General features: G+C 51.2%; 1 protein-coding gene across 11 annotated transcripts in view; it reads right to left on the bottom strand.

The window, feature by feature from the left end:
- Window positions 1-18,154, bottom strand: part of Tox2 (TOX high mobility group box family member 2) — a 127,467-nt gene that overhangs the window by 93,720 nt on the left and 15,593 nt on the right. The window contains exon 1 of one of the 11 annotated variants that reach the window (XM_087652371.1): window positions 11,146-11,225. The exons of the other annotated variants lie outside the window; for them this stretch is intronic. The gene's annotated coding sequence lies outside the window, so the exon portion shown is untranslated. Of the gene's footprint in view, window positions 1-11,145; window positions 11,226-18,154 lie in introns of those variants that run through there. 11 annotated transcript variants of the gene reach the window in all.

The following is an 18,154-nucleotide window of genomic DNA, read 5'->3' as shown; positions in this document are numbered from 1 at the left end:
CTTATACTAAAAGCCAGAGTTTGTTCAACATCTAGGGCCCAGCTACAGGTGGAAGCTCACTGTAGAGTGCTTCAGGGAAGCCAGGAAGAAGGACAGTGTAGTGGGACATGTGCGGTCTATCCCAAGGAGCCAAGATAGCCTTGAGAAGATGTCCCAAAATCAGAGCAGGGAGCCAAAGGCTGTGTTTATAAGTGGGCTAGCTATCAGATCCAGGCTTCCTCCTTCACCAAAGCCATTCCCTGGGTGAGGCCGGACTGTGAGGCAGGAACAGGCAGGGTGAATGTCTCAGTCTTGGAGAAGGACTGGGCAGATCATGGGCTCACGTTAAGTAACCTGCACAATGACAGAGCTTGCCGCATGGACATGTGTGCCCACAGTAAGTCATGTGAACTTCTGAAACCATCATCCAGGCTGCCATTCCACAGGAGAGGAGCTGCGGTCTAAGGAGATGAACATGCTTGTCCGAGACGGCACAGCTAGGCAATCAGAAATACATGGTTTGAACTCAGAGCCCATGCTCCAATGACCAGGTTAAGCCTTTTCTGTGCTCTTGCCCTGTCGTTCCCCAGAGGCCGGCTGTGGTTAGCAGCCTCGAGCCCAGAACAGCCAATATTTGTGCCTGACAATGATCTATCTTCTGTGCGGTTGGGAACAAGTCCCAGAACAGATTCTTGCCAGAGACAATTAACTAAAAGCCACAAGAGCCCTGTGTCGGATGGGACACTGCAGGGGTGGGGGAGGGGAGCCGAGACAATGAGCGGCAGATGATCTGGAAGATATTTTCTGCCCAGTGCTGCAAAACAAGCCCTTCAATCATGCCACAAAGGGGTGGCGTTGTTGGAAGGGAAATATGTCAACGACAGACAGTGCCGAGTGTTGGATCGCAGGGTGGTTTTAAAAAGAGAGAGGGAGAAAGTCCTTTGAAATTGTAATTTGACCTAGAAAGGCTTTTCTGGGACACCTGAACCTGCCACTTGTACATCTAACCCCAAAGACAGCAAATGCAAAGTCCCAGGCTCACCCCTCTCTATCCAGTACCCACAGAGGACGGCATGTTTGTAAACACTGCTGATAGACATCTAAGTGTCGCTCTCTCTCTCTGCCTTTGGACTGTCCCCAGCTAGAGAGGATATTGGCTGCATCTCTAAAAGCCTACAGATCCAGGTTCAAGTCCAGGCTCTTCACTTGACTGCTGTGTGGCTATGAGCGAAGATCTTGGCTCTCCTAACCTCAGATTCCTCCCCTGTAAAATGGGGGTGGAAGCAGGCATGGTAGCACACAGCAGCAATGCTATCATTAGAAAGCCTGAGGCAGGAGGATCTGAGTTCAAGGGCAGCTGGGGCTACATAGTCAGACCCTGTCATAAATAAACTATCCCCTTTGCACAGGCAGCTTTCCAGGCTGGGGGCCACTCCTCTGTTCTTCACCACCGAACCCTTATGCCCCTGGTATTTCCTAGAGCCCCAAGGAAGCCATGGGGCTGGAGACTGGGGCCTTTTCTCCCTTAGAAAACAGAGTTATAAACTGCCCTCTATAGCATAAGCTACACCTAGCAGTTACTCTGATCTCTCTTCACAACCACACCACTCGGCTTTGTTGAAATCACAAGATGTGAAGGCTGGTCACACTTCACACTTCTCTGCATTCCACTGGGTAAACCAAGGGTAAGGCTGGTAGGTGTCCCACGGCTACTGGCATTATCACATGAAGAGTTACCACCAGCACACTGGTGGATCCCCCCTGAGCCCGTGTGTGCCTCCAGAATGATCCAGATATGGCCCATTCTTGACTTGAGCACTTGGACATTATAAGCCAAGTGCGGCTCTAAGGGGCACCTGAAATACAAAATGGATCTCCAGGGGAGCTCAGGGCTCTCAGGACATGCTGACTCTTAGAAATAAGGAGGCACCATGCCGAGGTCTGGCCACAGAAACGCAAGTGATATACACCTGTCAGGTAGAGAGACGGAGTGAGCCAAAGATAGACCACTTGGGGTGGGGTGAGGTGAAAAACTTGGTGTGCATGTATGTGTGTGTGTGTGTGTGTGTGTGTGTGTGTGTGTGTGTGTGTGTTCGTATGTTCATGTGTGTTAGGGAAAGATGGCTATCTCCAAGTCACTGAGGTGGTTTCCAGTCCAAAATGGGAGAGGCGGAGACCAACAATCTCCAAGGAGAACCATGAGGAGAGCTTCTGAAATATTCACAGAAGAGCAACAAGGAGCACAGTTTGGTGGGAGGATAAGACATTTGGAAGAGCAGCTTATAAAGCCAAGGTGGTAGTGACACACATGAGACACACATGAGAGAACATGTGTGGGGACCCGATTCCATGACCTCTGGAGGGACCAGCACATATGTGATATACATAGGCAAGACACTCGTACATGTAAAATAAAGTAAATCTTAAAAAATTTAAAAAGAGCAAAGTGTGTGTGTGTGTGTTTGTGTGTGTGTGTACATGCATGCAAATATGCATGTACTCGTGTTTGTGTGTGCATTGTGGGGTGGATGTGTCTTCCATAACTGCCTCCTACCTTAGTGTTTGAGGCAAAGACTGCCACTGAAACCATGGCTTGGCTAGGTTGCCAGAGAGCCCCAGGAACCCCCGTCTCTGTCTCTTCAATGCCAGAGTCACAGGTGTGGACCAACACACCTATTTTTTTAAATAGGTGCTGAGGATCTGAACTCAGGACCTCATGATCGCATGCCAAGCACTCTGTCAGCTGAACCATGAACCATCTCCCCAGTCCCCAGACAGTGATTTTAAAACAGAGGAACAAATCTGTAATGTTAACCTCAATCAGATGAGGAGACACCAGGCATAGAGGGCATCCCCTCTGTGCCAGGAAGCATGGAATGACCTTTGCAACAGCCCTGGGAGTGAGATGGCAATATCACATTCCTCAGAGGAGCAAACAAGCAGCCCGTCATCTGCAAGTTGCAGGGTCACACAACTGGACCAACTCTTAACTGCTAAAAGTCGCGCTCAGGATTGCTACTTTATTTTGTCTTTCCTTTTGGAAACAAAGAGATAAAGACAAATTATTGAATAAACACAAGACATCAGTCTCGTCCTGTTATGGGTACATTGAAGCAGACCACAGCAAGCCACCAACCTCAAGCACTGCCAGGCGGGTTAAATGTTAAGTACACAAAGCTACATTGGAGGGAAACAATCAGAGAGGAGAACACAATGTTTATCAGATCCACAGAGGCGGGGCGGCTTCCTCAGCCCTTGAAGCAATCACGGAGGAAGAGATTGACAGGCTCAAATACACACGCATTAATATCTTCTGTGGAAGGAAGCATAATAAAACCGGAATGAAAAGCACATCAGACTAAGGAAATATCAGCACCAACCATGAGACTGTTAATATATACGAGGTAGAAATGGCTCCGTCACCTTCAACGGAGAGCAAGATGACGAGAGACAAAAAGATGTGAGATTCAAACAGGAAAGTCACCTGACAGGCAACATTCCAAGAAATAGGTGTCTGGCGAGAGCGTATGCCTGATTCGACACCAATGAAGGAACACACGTGACCCAAACTGGTAAGTGAGGAGCTAGCATATTTTACATCACACACAAAATATCTTTAGCTGACTGGAAAGAAATATGGTGGTCGCCAAGTTGGTCAGACAGCAGGGGACAGTACCCGAGACTCTGATCCATATTTGAAGCCATTCCTTCCTTGCAGGAGTGCATGGAGACAGAAAAGCCGGGAGAAAGGAGCAACAGTGACGTAATGGGAGAAGGGACACACAGAGCCAGCATCTGAGCTGTGAATGGTCTGGAGGAGAGAAGAGCCTGCCTGTGAACAAGCAGAAGTAGCCTCCGCCCTAGGCGCAGCCAAGAGAAGACTCTGCTTTACACAAAAGAAACCCTGGATAAAGCAGCAGTAAGCAGAGGCTGGAGGATGGCTCCGTGGCTTGGCAAAGCGCTTAGAAGCATGAGGACCTGAGTTTGATGCCTAGAAGCCACATAAAACGCTGGCTGTGGCAGTGCATGCCTGTAATCCCAGGTCTGGGGAGAAGGATGCAGGCAGATCTCTGGAGCTCCCTCGCCAGCCTTGCTAAACTGTGAGCGCCAGTTCCCTGAGAGACCCTGTCTGAAAAGATGTGGTGGGGAGCCTTCCAGGGCGCATGCGCGCGCGCGCGCGCACGCACGCAGGCACGCACGCATGCACGCACGCACGTATGCTCCAGCAGCAGTAGAAGAAGCAGCCTCATTAAATGAAAAGTTCAGCTGTGACTTCCAAGGAGAAGCGTACACCGATAGCCAGAACGTGAAGTCTGTAGCCAGCACAAAATCACCACAGCCCCAGCGTTCCACAGAATCTGGTAGCGAGGAGGAGCTCGGGGGTGAATGAGCAAGGGTAAAGGGCCTCCTCAGAAGCCAGAAAAGAGGTGACTCATGGTGGCAAACCCTAATTTCCTTTCCTTGGTCACACACTTCCTTTCGATTTCTTTTTCTGACAAAGCAAAAGAAAGGGATATTTTCCTTTGAAATTCATAGCAGAAATGTTTGCTTGTGTGGGCTCTTCCTGCTTCAAGTTTTAAACTCTGCCCTAAACTAACAACATAACTTAGCTCCAGGTGAGAGGGAGGTGGGTTACTGGGAAAATGGGGTGGTGGTGGTGGTGGTGGTGGTGGTGGTGAAGTTCTAGGCACTGCAGGGCTGCAGGGAACAGGGCACAACCAGAACCCATGCCATCCAGAAACCTGATTGTGCTTGGTCAGCTTCCAGAAAAGCAACAGCGAGGTGTGACACATGCTGCCAAATGCATCTGTGCTGTGGAACTGGGAGGGGAATATTTACACAAGGGGGTATTACGCAGAGTTGAGCCGTGTGGCTGTCAGGCCAGGTTTGAGGGCCAAACAAGCCGGCAGTATATTTGCAAAATGAGGTTTGCTCACAGAGGCCTGTTGCTCCCTCTGCCCATCAGAGGTTTCAGATAAAGGAGGTTTGAGCTGAATCAAGTGCCATTATATTTATGTTAGTCTCCCTTGCTGGGGGGGACAGTCCCTTGCTGGGGGACCGTTCGCCCCGATGCTCACTCTGCAGGTGGGGACTAAGCCAGAAAGATACAGAAGCATCCTCACAGTCTCTGAGTAGCTGACCTGGGCTCTGAACGTGTTCTGACTGTCATCTTTCACCATATATTCCCCCAAGAGGCTTAAACGCCAGGCAGAGCAGGGGACACAGACCTGTGAGGGCAAAAGAGCCGATCTTTCAGAGCGGTGGAGGCTTCTAGGCCTTGGCATTGGCTGGTACTTTTCGATTTGAAGTGATACATTAGCTCCTCGTGGCTGCACAAACAAATCACTGTGAACAGGCACATGTAAAACCACACAGACTGCCTGAGGCTCAGAGGTATATACAAGGCCCTGGGTTCTATCCCGGGCACCACCAAACCTACAAACCGACCAAAGCAAAACAAAATAAGAAACGGCGACAAACAAACAAACAAACAACAACGAAAAACCACCACAATTTATTCTCTCACAGCTCTGGAAGCCAGAAGTTTCGAGTTTATCTCTCCAGACTTCAGACCATGTCGGGGAGAAGCTCCAGAGATTCGGGGGGAGGGGGGTATAGAGGAGTGGGGGAAGGGGGTTTCCAGTGGCCACCTGTATCCCTCCCTTGGCCTGTGACCCCTTTCATCACCTTCAAAGCACACCAGCTTAACCCCTTCTCTTCTGGGATCACATACAGTCTCAGATCCCTGCTACATCCCTTTTAACAGTTACCTCATGTGACTCTGGATCACCGGGGAACCCAGGACAATGCCCTCAACTTGGCATCTTTGTCTTGACTTGCCACAGGGGATAACAGTCAGGTCTCAGGGATTAGGACATGGATGTATTAAGGTTTTCTTTCAGCCAGCACTGGGTAAGTTCCCTCAGGCTGAAGGTTAACTCTGCCTGGGGACAGCCCACCATCATGGACTTCCTTTCCTCCTCTCTCAGCATGGGAACCCTGGATTTGTCCACCATGTGATGGTGCTGGTTATACCAATGGTCTAGGAGAAGAAACAAATGGTCTTTTCTTGTGGAAGTGCAGAGCAGCAAACGGGGGAGCTCCAGGCTGGCTCTGAAGGAGCAGCAGGTCTCTAGAGGGAGATGAGACTAACCTTAACCCTAGGTGACTCTGAGGAGCAGAACTGAAGACCTAATTATCTGCTGATTGCCATGGAACATTCAGGAGGCCCAGAAATACACCTTCCCACTCGCTGAGATGGGGAAGGACTGGGGGGGGGCTGAGAAAGGGTAATGGAATACAATACTAAATGGTAAATAATTTATCCTTGTGATAAATGACTGAGGATTGGGTCTGCTTGTTACTGAGGCGTAACCCAGCCTAAGCTGATTAATACACTCAGTGAGTGGCTTTAACAAGGAGCCACTTACCAACCCCTCTGCTTCACAGAGCTGATACGCAATCCTGCAAAGTATTACTCGATCAAGCTCAGAACGTTACTCACTGAACAGGCAAGGAGACTGAAATACCTCGGCAGAGCTGATGGCCACACAGCTGAGACATGGGAGGGCTGGGATTCCCAAAGACAAACTCATGAGCCAGGCATGGTGTCAAGGCTGTCATCCCAGCATATGGAGGGCTGGGGCAGAAGGGAGAGCTTGAAGTCAACCTGGATTACACCGCAAGACACTCACCCAAAAGCAAATGGACAAAGTCAAACTCATTAGCAACTCCAAGACTGAACCTTTGCAAGGTGCCACATGGGTTTCCAGGACCTGCTCTGAACCCAGATGTCTGCCACCTCAGGGCCAGCAGGGACTTCTGATGGAGACTAATAGAATCATGATACCAGAGTCCAAAGACAATGAGCCCCTAAAACCCCACCAAACCCCAGCTTGAGCCTCTCCTGGTAGACAATGTTCATACCCAGGTGTTTCCATGAACTGAAAGAATATTTATTGAATATCCACTTTGTGCCAGACCCTGTTTGGGGCATCTAGGAATTAGCAGTGAACAAAGGCCACTGGAGCATATCGTCCTGTGCCAGAGAAACCATCACTATTCAGAGATCACAAGTGGCTCGCAGAGCACACCGAAGGCTACACACAAGGAAGGTGGTGAGCAGGTGGCAGTGTCAGTAGGATTCCCTTTCAGCTAGTCAAACTGGACTCTGTGGAGGAAGTTTCAGAAGGACAGACAGGGGTAGGAGAGGAAATAAGGAGCCAAACCCGTACTGGCTTGGGACATCTATGCTACCCAGGGGCCAGTCTGACCACCTTCACAAGGGGAGTGTACAGGTGCCACCTTGGTCAGCAAGGGGACATCAGTGTGAGCAGAGCAGGCAGGGGAAGGGAGCAAAGAGGCCAGAGGGATGATGGGGGCAGAGCACTCCCGCAGATGGCACTGAGATTACCCTCCCCAGAAAGGAAGCCAGCACTCTTTCCACACGCTTATCTGATGCTGCGGTTGGAGGGTTGGGCGAGGGTAGGCGTGAGGGCTGCTTCGCTAGCACATCTGAGGAGACTCATCAGCCTCCAGGCAGCTGACATCCGCTTGGCCTGCGGTTTTCTTCCTGTGGCTTCCGTATCACAGGGTGCCCTGGTGGCTGCTATTTTTGCCCCTGTTTAGGGACCTATGGCACATTCTCCTGTGTGGGGCACTGATGGCCAATGTACCTTGGCCCCTCTTCAAGTTTTCTCTGCTTGGAGCAAACAGAAGGGGTCATTTAAATGTTCCAAGTGTCCTAGAGGGATATTTATGCCTAGCAGGACCAAGGGACATGTGGTCCATGGCGTCTTGTTAATCCTCATAACACTACAAGCTCAGAGAGGTTAGGTGGCTTGTCCAAGGCTGCACAGCCACATGAAACTACAGACCGAAGATCCTGAAGTTGAGGTCTGTCTATAGGGCCCTACTTACTTTTACAGCGTATTCTTGTTACTTCTGTCTAGGCCAAGTGATCCCAAGCAGCTACTTCCGGGAGATGTACATACATACATACATACATACATACATACATACATACATACATACATACATATCATTCATGGTAAGGTCCTCCTGAGCCCCACAGTGATCCTCACGGGACCATGACATACACTGTAAGAGAATCAGAGGGGGCTTCAACAAAGCCTTGATGTATAGGCAAGGTCCCGGGCAGATATGCAGGAGCCGGAGGTATGAGAGAAACCCAGTGTGGTCTCAGGGGCCTGAAGATTAACTAGGAGGCAGGACAGTCCGGCTGGAGAAGGAGTTTTAGGGAGTGTCAGACAGGATCCTAGAGGAAGCGAAACCCGTGAGCTTGGAGGTGGATGAGCCCCAGGCTGGCAGCATAGGCTTTGGGATGAAGACAGTGGTGTGGAGGAGCAGCCAGCAGCTGCCAAGAGTCGATGGGAGGGACAAGCTCATCCAGCAGTAAGCGGTCCACTGAGCTGGCTGTAGACTCTAATGGGAAAGTTAAAGGCAGGAGGCTCATGAAGTCACCGTGGTGGCAGACAGCCAAGCTTTGAAGGGACAGCCAGCAGCATGGAGAAGTGGGTTAGAGAAGGGTCGGAAGGGGGCCGTGCTGCGTCCAGGTCTGTGCCTCAGTTTCCAGTGGGCAGTAACAGTCACTAAGATGGGTGAGCATGGTAGGGGCGAATCAAGAAAAGATTATCCCCCTGCCTCCACTCCTCTAGGATGAGCCTGCCAGGGTATGGGGGCTGGAACCTGTGCTCACAGCCTCTATGAGTGCCTCAGAGGTAAGAGAGTAACATGGATCTCCTAGTGAGAAAAATGAAAGCCTTTGCTCCCCTTTGCTGCTCCAGTGTTGAACTCAACAGATACTCACCGGGGGTGTGCATGCAGGGTGATCTCCCTGAAAATGGCTCCCAGGCCCCAAGAAAGGCAGAAATCCACCCACCTGTGCTTGCTTGTCCAGGCCCCTCTGGGGTCACAGAGACAGCCACTGCTGTGCCTAAGCTACCTCCTCCAGTGGTACCCCACTTCAGTACCTGATCTCGGTAACGATAGGTGGGTCCCTAGAGAAGGCAACTGGGAGAGGCATTGGGGACCCAGTGAGTCTCAGATAGAAAGCTAATCCACAGCAGGAAGCCCACCCAAGCAGTCCCCCTCCAACCTGCGACTGCCAGCATGGTAGAACAGGAGTAGTTGGTGGGACCAGCTAGAATTATTTCTGAGAAGTGTGCCAGGATTGGCACAATGCCTACAGTCTACACTCTGGCCACCTTCCTTCTTCACATAGGCCTTCCTCTGCAGCAGACCCCAAGCCCCATCCAAAGCTCCCCAGATCCCCTCCCTAGAAAGGGGTGGCATTTTATTCACAAAGCACAACACCATGCCAGGCACAGCTTATCCTGTGTCATCCTTTAACCCAACATTCTGTAGGGTTAAAGAGGTAGAGTGACCTGCCTGAGGTCACACGGTGATCCCGTGGGACAGAGACCTGCTCCAAGCCGGGTCCTAGATCTATATTCAGTCTCTGTCCCTGACAGGAGGTCTGCATGGATTGACAGCTCTCCAGCCACACCCATCCTTCCCAGCCATTCCCCATATCCAGCCCAGACTCTCCACACACAGGTGACAACCAGCAGCTGGTAATTTGGCTACTTGTCCCTGGAAGACAGCAAGACCAGGTTGCCTAGCTGTCTTCAAGGAAGCTATGGAGTGATGAGAGCAATTTTTCTCAGACAGCCCCACACGGAACACAGCACCTCCCACTCTAGACACAGGGGAAGCTCTCCCCGGCCACACATGCTTGCACCAAAGCACAGGTCCCACCAGGCATCCTGGCCTCTTCCCCAGCTGAGTTGCTCTGGGTCATTCATCTGTCCATTCAACATGGGTGAGAGCCCTTCTAACTACTAGGCAAAGTGTGAACAACATGTACACGGCTGCCTGTCTGAACATGTATGTGTACACACTGTCCCAGAGAAGGCACCAGTGCCCACTTTGTGGGTGCAGACAACTGAGATGCAGACAGTTTAAGGTGCCCATGTTATGCCACAGACTACTCAGGATGAAGCTGGCATTGAAAGTGGTCATTACCCACGGGTGGCTCTAGAGCTTAGCAGACACCCACAGCTGTTTCTCCCCTGGCCGGGTGTCTGGGTGGTCTCCCTTGGGCAGTGCTGGGCCGGGTGTCTCAGACAATTCTTTGTGGCTCTATGGGGTTTAGGAAGGAATCTCTCAGGAGGCATGAAGGGTTCTGGTTCCTGGTCTTTCTCTCTGTTCCCTTAATGTTCCACATAAGGGAACATGGGTAATGTTTGTCAGCTTCTAATTCTGGGATGCATGTCCATGAAGCCAGATCCCCTTCAATGACGATGGGAAATGAGAAGGCCAGAAGGATCAGGTCTCTGATCTAATACAGCACTGTCAACAGCAAGGACCGTCCTCTTGGCCAGCCACCTTCCAGCCAGCTCCCAGGGGCAGCTGGGAAATGCCACTAAAAAGAGCATCTTTCACCTGCTACACTGTTTGCCCCTCCTTCCTTTGTCACTGCGTCCCTTCTCCAAAAGGGTGGCCCTGGAGATCCCAGCTGGTCATGTCCCATATCCTCACTTGATTAGAGGAAAGGCAGCCTTTACAAAGGAGGGGAGAATTGTCATTGCTTCCCCACTTTCTCCACATGCCACTCCTAGCTGCATCTCATCCCTGACGAAGATTTCTCCCACTCCCAGCCCAGTGGCTTCTGGATCCTTACATGTCATGGGCTGCTGCCTCACTATTCTCACTGTTTCTTGTCTAAATCTATTAGACCTCTCCCCAATCGACTTCCACAAACACGTACACCTAGCTAGGCCTGCTATATGTGACTGAACGCAAGATGAATGAATATATAAATATATGTATGAACACAAGAATGAATTAATGAATCAATGAATGAACAAATGAATGAATGAATGAATGCCTTCAGAGTGTCCTGGGCATCAAGACTGGTGGCTAATCCTACTTAGCAGAGACAAGGCCGGCCATACACAGAATTTCTTATCAGAGAGGAAGAACCATATTCAGGCCCTTGGACCCTGCCCAGCATCCTCACTATAGAACACGGCAGGCACTGGTCCTTGCCTGGCCCCGCCCAGGATCCAGCATCACCCATTTTGCCCCCCAGGGCCAGCCTGAACACCATCACCCCGTGAGGCAGCAGACATCGCTGCTTACCTTCTACAGAGACGCACCTGCAATGCACCAATGTCTCGTGAGGAGCCTGAGCCTCATTCCAAAGAAGCACAGGCAGAACGCGCCCGCGACAGCCTCCGCGAGACGCTGCTGCATAATCAGCACAGAAAGAGAAAAAAAATGCCAGAAATAGCAGCTTTATAAGCCCTCCCGACGACTCTTGGTCCTCGATTGGCTGGAGGCCCGGCACCCCCGCCCCCCATCCCGTTCCGTTCCTTCAAGGTGAAACAGGAAAACCTGTTATTTAACCTCTTTGATCCAGACCCATCTTCTACCCCAATTTGGGCCCACACGTTTGGAGCACCGTACCAGGTCTTGGGGAGCAGACGAGGAGGTTAGCCCCCATACCCGGTGCAGCTCTGCATCACCCCGGTGTCAGAGGCACGCTGCCTGGGAGAAGCCGCTGCACCCACCGGAAGGCCCTGCAGAAGGCGAATTGTCAGCACCTGTCAAGGTGTAAAACCTGCACGCCTTTCATTCAGCAATTAGACTCATGCCGAGGAAACCCCTGCACCCTGCACACGGGCACGCCAGAGGACTCTGCTTATTACCCAGACCTGAGGCAGGATGAGATCTGAAGTCAGACTGACTGAATACACTGACACATCCATTTTTATAGACCAGAGTGGATGGGGCTTGTCTTCAGGGACAATTTGGAACTGGTTAGGAAGGAAAGTCAAGGCCATGGTTCTGTTTTTATAAAAATATGAACTCTGTGTGTGTATGAGGGGAGGGGGTGCTCTCAAGGATGCACACACGTGTTCGCTTTTTTGTCATGTGCACATGCGTGTGTGTGTGTGTGTGTGTGTGTGTGCACCCATGAATTGGGGTGGAGGCACATGTACTTGGATTTACACTGTTAAGGGCACCAGGCTGTTAGCCAAAGTCGGTCACCCAATGAGCAGGAGGAGGGGACTCAGCCACTTCTGTCTTTTTCTTTTGTAGGAGCAAATGTTGCATCTATAACTTAAAATACCAACATGGAAGCCTTCCTCTGTTAACCATCCTTGCTGAGGTTAGGCCAAGAGGCCAATGTCACCCTTTACCAGGCAATGAAGCTTGGATCTGTGTAGGCCCCAGGACCTATGGATTTCCTAGTAATCTCAACAGCCTACATGGCTAAATTAGAGCTCCGCGAAGGAGGGAACTGTGGTGAGGAGTGGAGATGGGCAGCTCTAGCTTCTATGTCTGCCCCTTTCCCCCTCTGTTCCCTCCTCCTGCAATGCTCTTCCCCAGCCCGTCCCACCTTTCCAAAGCTGCCAAGAGCTTCCTCTCTCCGGCACGGGGCCATCTTCCACGCGGCAAGCTTCTTAACTTATGCCAGGCATGTTCCTGCATTTACTGTGTGACTTCCTCCGAGAGACCCCCGATCGCTGAGATGCTTGGGCCTATCTGTCTTAGCTATCTCGAGGTCCAGCTCCTACACAAGGCCTGATACGTGGTAGGCACTCAAAATGGGGAAGCCACACAACCATAGATGCAGACAGACCCGAGGAGCACACAAGCACACACACGCACGCATGCACACTCAGAGGGAGCACAGTGGGCGAACGCAGGTGCTCCTTGACTTACAGAATCACATCTTAGTAAGTCCACAGCAAGCTGAAAATAACGAAACCCTGCTCGAGACGCCGCGGCTTATCCCAGCCCACCTCAAACAGGTGCGGGACACTAACAGATGCCACAGCTGAGTGGCTTCGGTGACTGACTGATGCATCACTGTGTCATCAGGACTGCCCCAGCCTCCTGGTGCACACGGCCCTGACACTTTCTTGCTTGGCTTTGGTTTGGTTTTGATATTAGTTTGTTTTGAGACAGGATCTCACTCTGTAGCCCAGGCTGGCCTCAAACCCACAATTCTGTATTCACTTCTCAAATATATATATATATATGTGTGTGTGTGTGTGTGTGTGTGTGTATGTATGTATATATGTATATATATGTGTGTGTATATATATATGAAATCTTAGGTTTAACTCTTCTAAGTCAGGGACAATCTGGTTAGAGAAAGTGGATGCATTTGAAGAAACTGAACTAGGTTGACCTATGGCAAGTCCCAGAAGTTTCTATACGCTTCTTCCAATCCTGAAGCTCATTCCTGCCAATCCAGGTGCAGGGAAAAGCATCGCTCTGCAGGGCGGAAGCCAGGGTGGCGTCTCTGGGCTGAGTTCTACCACCTAGGAAAGACCCAGAGTGTGGTGCCACACAGGAATAAAGTGACGGTGAGCTTCTCAGTCATGATTTACACACTTTGAGCGTGCCAGCAACAGGGCTGGGCAGGGCTGGGGTGGGTAACCCCCTGTCGAAACGGGCTGGACGCTGAGGCTTGCTTGACAAGGTGAACCTCAGAACAGGGGTCAACTCCATCCCAGGACCGTGCTCCTTTCATAGCATGGAGCAACTCAGGACCAGGGCCCCAGGGCAGGCTGGCGGAGTTACAGCTGGCATGGAACTCGGGAGGTGCCCTGCACCCGAGGTCCCCAGAATTTTTGTTTTAGATTACTAGTTTTTGTTTGAGATACTCAGTTTACAGATTACTCTGTTGGATGGTAATGGTTCAAAACAGAGAGGCGAAGAGATGAGTCAGCTTCCTGTGGAGGGGCTGTGGCCTGCTGGGAAGACATTTCCATTTCTGCCTTCCTCTCTAGAGCCCTAGAGACAGCGCATGCGATGTGTTTCTCTGTGTGTGTGTGGTGGGGAGGGGGGTCGTCAGCGGTTCATTTCCAGAGTGAGGGGACTGTGTTGACCTGGGTTGGAATTCTGGCCTTTTGTCTCCCTGTTCAGATAATGCCCCCATCCTTCACTCTCTAATGTGAAGCCAGGAATAATAACTTTCCCCTGAGTTCAGCAGGCCAAGCAGGTGTTAACTTGCTTGGAAGAGTCTGGTCTGGTGCCTGGCACGACATAGGTAGTTCCTAAATATCACCATTGAGAATGACAGTCCCCATAGGAGGCTCTCCCTGACACTTGCACAGCATGAGCCTGTCACACAGGTAAGAAAGCTGAGGCTCAAAGCAGGCTTGAACCCTGGCTTCCCTCTCACAAGGATGTAGCGTGCAGCCAGGCCAACCCACAGTGATTTCCCACAACCTGCTAGAAACCATTCAGAAGCACCCATGGGCCCTGAGCTGTCTTCACCTACTAAATGGGGACTAAATGGGGACACAGTGAGCGACAGTCCACAGAAACTTAAGGAAAGGCACTGGGGAGATGGCTCAGTCAGTGAAGTGTTTGCTTTTCAAACATGAGGACCTGAGTCAGACCAGATTCCCCAGAACGCATAGAGATAGGCAGACTGACTGACTGATGACAGACGACAGACACAGAGAGAGAGAGAAGGAGAGGGAAAGGAAGAGGGAGCAGGTGCTTCAGGAAAACAATCCCATAAAGGGCTAAGGAGCCTTCAGACTTGTCACAGGGCTCTTTTCTCTGAGTAGGAATCCAGAGTGGAGCCCTCCCTGGATCGCGGCCCACTGAGAGGCTCAGGAAAGCCCCTTGCAGGTCTAAAGGAAACACCAAGGCTGAAGGAGCAGAGGCAGGGGAGGGGGCAGGACAACAGCAGCCTGTGAGCATCCACACTGGAACTAATTGGAAAAGCAAACACCAGAGCCGGTGTGCCCAAGGTACCTCAGGCTGCCCAAACCGGCCCCGTCCCGTCCCCTGACTCACGAAGCCTCTGCGGATGGCACAGCCTTAATAGTAACGGCCTAATTTTAAACCCCATGATTATCAGGGTTGATTTCCATGGAACCTTCGTTTCACAGCCCCTGAGAACCTCTCAGGAGCGGTAATTGCCAAGTTCAGTTTTAGCTCCGTCACACCCAACTGTCGGTGCTAAGGCGGGTTGCTGCTACGATGCCAGGTAAGCTGGTAATGAAGTCAGCTTCGGGCGTCTAATTTCACAATATTGTGATGTCTCTGTCGGCACCTGTAAGAGCCGAGAAGCTGTGAGCCTCCATTGAACGGATTGCATGTGGGGAAGTGACTGAAGCCGCTTTGTGCTTCTGGGGCTCTATGCTCAGCCTGGGCCCAGCGGGTCTGGATAAGTCCCGGATGCCTCTTCCCACAAAGCCTGTGCCGCAGGTACACCACACCCTGCAGGCACACCGATTGTGCAGGCGCGCACCCTCAAAAGATCCTCTCCGTTTGCCGTGCCAGACAGAGGACATATCAAAAAGTGGATTCAGCACTCATGGTTCCCACTTAAAAGCATCCACAAGTCCCACTGCCCTCAAGGACAGAGCGGGACATGTCTCCAGATGGAGCCCTAACCACACTCAGTCCCGCTGCCTTGCGACTCTGCAACCCTGGCTTGTATTGCGTTTCTCCAGCTTCATTTCCCATTAGTCCCCCTCGTCCTTTGAACGGATGAAAAGTTCTGAACACCCAAGCAAAACCTGTTAGTAGGGGGTCTTGGGAATAAGAGGTTACACATGCTCAAGCATGAACACCTGACTTCAACCTAAGCTCGGCACGTGGCAGTGCACGCCTGTAATGTCACCCCTACAGGTGTAGGTACTGGCAGATCTCTGGAGGATGTGAGGATCGAGCCAAACTATGGCTCAAACTGAGGCCACAGCCCTTCTACTGAGAGTTCTCCCCATCCATGCCTTTTCCCAGAATCCTCTGGTTGGGCTCAGATTCCAGGCTTTTCAACACTGAGACACGTGTTCCGGTCGGCCCTCCAGCAACGCCTAGGTCAGCGGTTCTCCACCTATAGGCTGCAATCCTTTAGGGTCAAATACAGATATCTACGATTCCTAACAATGCCAAGATTACAGTTATGAAGTTGCAACAAAATAATTTTATGGGGGGGAGGGTCTCCACAACATGAGGAACCGTATTAAAGGATTGCAGTGTTAGGAAGGTTGAGAACCACGGGTCCAGACCTCCGCAATGCAGAATCTTTAGGGACCCATTGTGGGGAACTGTGAACTGTCATGAATATTAGCCAACCCTACTATGGCTCCTTTTACCTTGTGTGGGTGTAAATCCCAATGCTACACCTTCCTCACTCCCCAGAATTCTGCTGCTTTTCCACATAGAGGAACTAGCTCAGCTTGCCCTGGTGTCTGCTAAACTGCAGTGCATGGTCCGCCCCTCCCCTTGAGGCACAGTCCGACCTTCTGTAAGGCCCACCAAAGCCCCAGTTAGAGACACTGAGTATCCTGGTTCTCAGGACCCCCTATGGTGCTGCATTACCCATGAGCCTTTGCTTCCTTCCTGCCGAGACCAAGCCCACTAGAGTCTCTGCTCCAGAAGAAGAGGTAGGTCCTCAGCTGGACCAGAGATGGAAGGGGGGAGGGGAACCTCTCTTTGGAGACCCCGCTCCAACCCACCGGGGGTTGATCCCTCTCGGAGGGGTACCCGTGACCTTTGCAGAACTAAATGCAATAGTAGAATCCTATATGCAGAGCAGACCCCAGGGCCAGCCCGGAGGTTGTTGTAATCCAGCTGCGTGTTTGGACAGGAGCCACCCTGCAAAGCTCCGTCAACTCTGCCTGTCGCCTGAGGAGGGAAGCACTCACCTTTGCTAATCACCCTAATTCATTTTTTATTACCACTTTTCCCTTCTTCTATTTGCCCTCTGATTGAGGATATTACCCCAGGCATTTAAAAAACAACAGATCAGACCACAATGGCAAACATAGCTCTTCTGCTGAAATCTGCATTGATGGGCAGATAATTCCACATCGCAAAGACCTCGGGGTCTGCATGTTAGGCAGACGGGGCAGGAGGGATCTGCGCAGTTGAAGGTTCGACAAAAGATAATGAGCTGTGTGGGCATCTCCTGCTGCTGCTGGCAACGCTATCAACCCTTTTGGAAACAGCATGCCAGAGGCTGGGAACATGGCCAGACGGTATAAATGCATGCCGAGCAAGCCAGAAGACCTGAGTTTGAATCCTCAGAACCCATGTAAAGCTGGGCACGGGAGTGTGTCAGCACTCCGCCCCCGCCCCCATCCCCGTCCCCGCCCCCAACCGGTGTTCCTAAGGTGTGCAATGGGAGACAGGAGAATCCTGGGAGGCTTATATGTCCTCTGCAAGAGAACTGGCTGGCATGACAAACAACAAAGAGACTCTGAGTCACACAGCATGGAAGGTGGGACAGGCAATCTGCATACTCACATATATGCACATACATCATCATACAAAAATAACCAACAAAATCAGGAGCCCTAAGTATGCCATGGGCTCTTCTTTTATTATTTATTTATCATTGATTGATTGATTGATTGATTGATAAGACACAGGCTCGTGTAGCTCACTCTGGCAACAACTCGCTGTTGAGCTGAGGATGATCATGGACTTCTGGTCCCCCAAGTGCTGAGACTACAAGTATACACCGCCCTCCGTGGAATGGACGGTTCTAGGGACAGAGCCGAAGGCTTTGTGCATGCCAGGCACTTTACCAACTGACACAGCTCCCCCACAGTCCTCCGTGAAGCTGTTATTCTAGGGGTGTGGGAAGGCATGCGAGGGAAGGGCAGGATCCTGTCATATGACAAGGTAAATGACATGTTGCTCCCAGGAAAAAGAAGGAGTGAGGTATCTCTGATAGACCAGGAGGAGGTAGCCTCATTGACAGCATTGAATACTAAACAGAAAGGGCCAACATGAGCAGGGTTCTGGAATCTTAAGTGGGCTAGGGATGGGTGACCCCCGTCCCCCATGATTTTGGGTAGAAAATACTATGTTCATGGTATTTACATACAGTTTAATAAAGAGTGGGGGGGGACCTCCTTTTCGGGACAGAACAGAAATGTTCCCACGCCAGACACAAATTCCCTTATCTCTGAAGGCCAGGCTGACTGTGCCCCAGATCCTTCAGTCCAAGCAACAGGGACTGACACATCCCTTCAGGCAAAGCCAAGGTCACCTTGGCTGGGAGATGGGGCTGGGGCTGCTGGCCCTTGCCTTGGAGGTCAAGCTGAATTCAAAGCAGAGGCTGGGAATTTCCACCTTCAGCCCACCTGACTGGCTTTCCAGT

This window comes from Rattus norvegicus, chromosome 3 (assembly GCF_021556685.1).
Source record: "Rattus norvegicus strain SHRSP/BbbUtx chromosome 3, alternate assembly SHRSP_T2T, whole genome shotgun sequence".
Lineage (NCBI taxonomy): Eukaryota > Metazoa > Chordata > Mammalia > Rodentia > Muridae > Rattus > Rattus norvegicus.
This window is presented reverse-complemented; position numbering and strand designations above follow the sequence as displayed.